Below are 6,000 nucleotides of genomic sequence, written 5' to 3'. Positions count from 1 at the left end.
CACTTGAGGACCTAAAGTGCCACATGTGGCCTTAAGGCCGCAGGTTCCCCATGCCTGGTCTAGTGATTTTAAATAGTCTAAAACAATATTGATTAATATGGCTGACACATAGTGTAGTTTCCTTATTTTTCTCCTTCGATTAAATCTATTTTAGCTTTAACTTTGACTGAGATCATGATTACGATCCCTGTTGGTTTTTTCCTAATAAATTCTACTCCTGATCTTTATTTTATGTTTGTGTGTATTTCTTATTTCATATCTCTCCTGATTCCTCTACTTCTACTCTCTACCTTGCTCTACTATTATTTAACCTACCACCCCGCAAACATCCCTCCCTTATCCTCTCCCACCCAACTCCTTCTCTTTACCCTCTTGTTTCTATCTGAATTTAGAAGACTTTTATAGCCCTCCACATATATTTGTTATTCCCCCTTTAACCCATTCCAATAAATCTAAACATTCACATTTTAATAGCTTCAGTAGGATTCAAATTTTCAATGAGGTCTCAGTTCTAATCTTGCTGTTGCCCATCTCAGAATTAAAGATCCAACTCTGCCTCATTATCTCCGAGGCTGGGACAGTGCAGGAAAAGTCATGCTAGAGAGTGAAGACAGCAGAAAAGCTTGAAAGCGTTAGAGACAAGTGTCTCCTCCAGGCTTCCTATTCCCTAAGCTGTATACCCAGAATGATGCAGCCAAACTGGAATTAAGATAGTTCCCTCTCTAATGATGGGGGGAGTTTCAGTAGAGATCCTAGAAACCCAGCAAGTCACTGCTTGCCAAACCTCAAGAGATCATGGGGCCAAGCTAGGTCTGACATACTTTCTCTGGTATAAGTACACTTCACCACAACAAAACATTGATTTCGTCAAAGAACTAATTAGTTAAGTCCCAGGTTCAAGATCACATTCCTTAGCATCACTAGAACAACCCAAGAAACTTTTGTAGAATTAACATTGTTTCCTATATCCCTGACCCTCACTTTTTTTTTGTTTGTTTGTTTTGTTTTTTTCGATTTGTTTGTCTTTAAAGCATGACCATGGCAGCGAACGTGGAATGAGGTCATTATAGGAGGCAAGTGGGAGTAGGTGTCCTGCGTAATCTACTGAGCTTTTCCTGGGAACTCAGACAGCCTGAAATACTGAGCTCTAGCTTTGTATCTGACCTCTTTGATTAAACTACTTTATCTTCCCTTCTTGTATGATCCTGTTGCTTCCTGGACCTGACCTCCAGTTTTGGACCTGTCTGGGATAATTAGTTATTTTGGATAGAGCCCTTGGCATCCTTACAGGCAGGTAAGGGCAGGAGAAGAAAAGTAGGCTTGATAATATTGAGCAACAAAACCAAAACAAAAAGATTACATTTTCCCCTGCCACACTCATAAAAATAAAAAAACTTATACTATTTTTGTGCTGATTTCAAATATGGCTTTATGTTTTTGTCTATCATTCATACTTTTCAAAGGAATCACAGTTTTATGTTTTTATTTTTTTATTGGAGGACAGGAACAAACATTAATTAAATACATATTATGTGCCAGGCACTTCTAACCCCCTTTTAAATATTATCTCATTTGATCTTCTCCATAACCCTGTGAGGTAGGTACTATTATTTTCCCCAATTTACAGTTGATGAAACTGAGGCATATAATGGTTGAGTAACTTGCCCAAAGTCACAAAGTTAGGAAGTGTCTGAGGCTAAATACCTAAAACTCAGCTATTATAGCACTCTATTGGGCCACCTCACTACCCATTTAACTTGTATAAAATTTAGCTTTTGAAAATTCCAAATGTATTTCATCGGTGGAACATCCCTCCTCTACTTCTAACATGATTGGACTTCACTTGTCCTGATATTCGTTTCCTATTGCAAAGATTGTTTGATGAAATAATTCCCCTTAACCCTTAGGTCTACCAGGACAAAGTGCGAATGTGAATATAAGACAATGAAGCTTGAGTGACATGTTACATCCCATAACTTTATACGCTTTGAAAAAGTCACTAATAATTTCTTTATAATTTTCTTCCATATGGTTTCCCCAAAAGTTTTTGGTCACTTTAAAAATATTATTAATATAGACACTTCAACTTCATCCAACTGACCTTCAAAATGTTTACCCTTCATCATACCTTATTTGAGACTCACAAACATTCTCCATTTGAGCTTAGCCTTACTGATTCTTGAAATTTTTTTTAATTTAAAAAAAAAATTTAAACTTGTTTGATCCATTGCAAAAATGTTTATTAAACCAAATTTAATATGCCTTTTTGAGCTACAATTTAGAATCTTAGCAAAATATCTAAGACACTGAGTATTGAATGAATTGTCACAGAGCTAGGGTATGTCAAAGGTATAACTTGAGCCCAAGTCTTTCTGACTCCAAGTCTGATTCTCTATCTAGTATAAACCAATGCCTCTCTAATTTACAATGGAGGCAAGAAAACTTTTTCTGAAATAACTACATTTTTCTTTTCTTTAAAGTCAGTGTTTTTGATGTAGTGATTTTCCTCGTCTTGACTGCCTTATCTGCAAATATATCACTAGAGACCTGAATTGTAAACTGTATAAAAGAGCGGTCACCTTCAGATACCTAACTGTTTGCCAATAACACTCTTCATACTTGGTGCTTTTCAAGAGAAGCTTATTTTTTTAAACATACTTTGGTGCTCTCTTGAAGGATGTATCAACATTTTAAGCTAGAAGCCAAAAGTTAGCTTGATTTGTCGATGTTAAGATCATAAGTATGGCTATTAAGGTCTGTTTGAATTACTAAATGAATGCCTGAAGACAAAAATATTATTGCAGATAGGGGCTCATCACCTTGCTTGTCTCTTACCAAATTTTTCTTGCCAAGTCTCATGATTACAAACCAAAGAATCAATTATATTTTCTCCATCCAAATGCGAAATCCCTGATGTGAAATTTCAGCACAGGCAGTTCTTCACTGTGTAAAATAAGTCTTATAGATAATGTTAGATTTAGATATTATAGAGTATGTTTAGACTTGGATACAATCTCTAATATTTCTAAACAAAAATAGTAATCCATTGAATCCATTCTTCTCTGCAAATCAAAGGAACTACAAAAGTAGTGTGGCAAAATCCATATATCTAGCTAATAAGTAATCTAACATATGTGATATAGCAGAAGTTAGGGGCCCAAACCTTTTCATCATCACCTATTTTCACCCCCCAAAAAATTCAAATGTTTTCTTAACCAGAGAAACAGCATTTCATCTCTCAAATTTAAAAGTTAGTTTACTGCAGGCGTCATAAAAACTATTCAGAAGATGTGTATACTTAAGTAATGAACACCAACATTTACAAAGGACAAAATATTTGCAAAAACGGGATTAGAATATACTATAAATTTTAGTTTAGTAAATACTGCTATGGACAATAATTATATTTAGTAAATACTACTAGGCGTACAACATATATTGAGAATTTCACTGCATAGTAGGTTTACATGAATACATGTGAACCTGGACTCTGCATCACGGCACACAGACAGGGGACTTCACACAGCCAGCTATAGAGTTCTCACTACTCTCCAAACTTTGCAGCACTCTTGACCAAAGTAAACTTTATTAGCACCTCATACTTGAATAATTTATAGCAAGATTCATGTATCACTCAATAATGGTAGGTGATAGAGAAATTCAGTTTTCATTTTAATTAAAATTAATATATATTTATAAAATATGAATGTGACAAAATACTTGCTGAACAGTATAACTGTTGCTATGTATATTTACTATAGTAGTTACCTCAATACTATTTTAATTCACTGCCACATTCACCTTTCTTTGAGTTCACCATCTATTCACCCACTCTCATGAATCCTCATTTTTCTCTTAACCTCTCCCAACCTGAATTAATGTGACATAACAGCAATGTAAAATAAATATATTTAAATAGAATTCAAAGTATATACCAATGAATATGAATCAAGGAGCCAACATTCACTGAGTAAACTACAACCTCAAAAAATTTAAGTAATTGAAGTTGCGAGTCTTGAATTTGTTTCCCATGATAATTTATTAATCAGAAAGGTAAACTCATAATACTGAAAAACAGGTTTTCACATCCATGCTTTCCATATGCTGCTATATCTGTATGTCACTGTTGGGGAAAAAGAAGGATAAATGAGTATTAGTGACTTGCTCAGAAATCAAACTCAAGAGCCTCAGAACCTGAAAGTCATTATATCTTACCACTCTTATCTGTGAAGTACTAAAATCAATGAAGCCATGCTCCTGCATGTGTTAGAATTTAAGATATTAACTATTAAAAGATTAAGATATTAAGAATTTAATATAAAACCAAAAGTTATTCCCCAATAGATAAATGGTTAAAATACATAAACAGTCTCAAAAGAATTGCAAACTATCAACAACCATATGAAAGAATACTCCAAAACACTAAAATAAAAAGAAATGTAAATCAAAACAACTCTAATACTTTCACCTCACCCATAGCAGATAGGTCATTATAGGTCTATAGTTGTCCTTATAGAGGTATTCTGTATTTCCAGTTATGTTCACTAATCATAGCTAGAATTTCATATAGCACTGCAAGGTTTACAAAGAATGTTACAAATACATTATTTTATCCTCATGATAACTGTAGAAGGTAGGTATCTTATTATCCAGATTTTACAATTGAGGAAACTGAAGTAGACAGATGATAAGTGACTTGCCCAGTGTCACAAAGCTAGTAAATATACAAAGCTAGATTTGAACTCAGAACCTCCTGACTCCAGACCCAGCACTCTATCCATATATCACCTAGATGGTAAAAATGACAAAAGATGTTAGAGGGATTGTAGAAAGACAAACATAATGATACAGTGCTGGTGGCGTAATGAATTAGTATAGTTAATCTGGAAAGCAATTTGGAATTTGGTAAATAAAGTGACTAAAATGTCCATAACCTTTGACTCAGAGATCTCACTGCTGGGTATATACCCCAAGGACATCTTTAACAAAAAGAAACATTCCATAGGCACCAAAATATTTATAGCATCATTTTTATGGTAACAAAGAACTGGAACTAAGTAGATGCCCAAGGATTTGTGAATGACTAAACAAATCATGGTACATGAATGTAATGGACAGAGAAGCATATCACAATTTATATGAATTAATGCAAAGTAAGAAGAGCCAAGAAAATAATATTCACAATTACTACAACAATGTAAATAGGAAGAACCACCAAAAATAATCAAAATTGAATGAAGGAGTCCTACCAAATTCCTTTTACAACAGAAATATGATGCTGATACCTAAACGAGGAAAAACAAAAACAGAGAAAGAAAGCTATAGAACAATTTCCCTAATGAACATTCATGCAAAACTTTTAAATAAACTTCTAGCAAGGAGATTATAGCAATATATCATAAGGATCACACATTATGACCAGGTGGGATTTATACCAGGAATGCATGACTGGTTCAATATTAGGAAAACTATCAGCATAAATGATCATATCAATAACAAAACCAACATAAATCATATGATTTTGAACCTATAAATGTATTCTAACATTTAAAAAGTTAATTTAAGCTGTAATATGGATAGCAGTAAAACAAGCAAGAGATAAGCAAACCATCAATATGTCTTCTTTTCTTCCTATAGCATTATTCTAGGAAAACATCATCCTAAAATCATCATTTCATGCAACCATAGGAACTCAAAGAAGCAAAATACTAACTGGAATTAAGAAGCTGATTCCAAATACTAGGCTAATATCAAGGACTAATGGGAAGTGCCTCCTCTTGAGAAGCAGTGCGGACTACATGTGTGCGGCTGCCAGAAGACTCCACTCTCTGTAAACATCAGCAATTCTGATTGTTTCCGACTGAAGTAAAACCTGATATGCTATTGCTTGCTCTGCCCTTGAATCTGTTCCTCTTCATCTTTTGCTGGGTGCTCTAATTTTTAGAAACGCTTATGTACATTTTCCAATTTTGTGCATTCTCTTTCTTGCATTTACCTTCC

The 6,000-nt window shown here is 34.2% G+C and overlaps 1 long non-coding RNA gene across 2 annotated transcripts in view; it reads right to left on the bottom strand.

The window, feature by feature from the left end:
- Positions 1–4,036: 4,036 nt before the first annotated feature.
- LOC114034585 overlaps positions 4,037–6,000 on the bottom strand; it is a 28,464-nt gene continuing 26,500 nt past the window's right edge. For both annotated transcript variants that reach the window (XR_003568124.1, XR_003568123.1), the window contains exon 3: positions 4,037–4,123. This is a non-coding gene — a long non-coding RNA (uncharacterized LOC114034585). The remainder of the gene's footprint in view (positions 4,124–6,000) is intronic.

Source organism: Vombatus ursinus, unplaced genomic scaffold (assembly GCF_900497805.2).
Source record: "Vombatus ursinus unplaced genomic scaffold, bare-nosed wombat genome assembly UNPS02009062.1, whole genome shotgun sequence".
Lineage (NCBI taxonomy): Eukaryota > Metazoa > Chordata > Mammalia > Diprotodontia > Vombatidae > Vombatus > Vombatus ursinus.
This window is presented reverse-complemented; position numbering and strand designations above follow the sequence as displayed.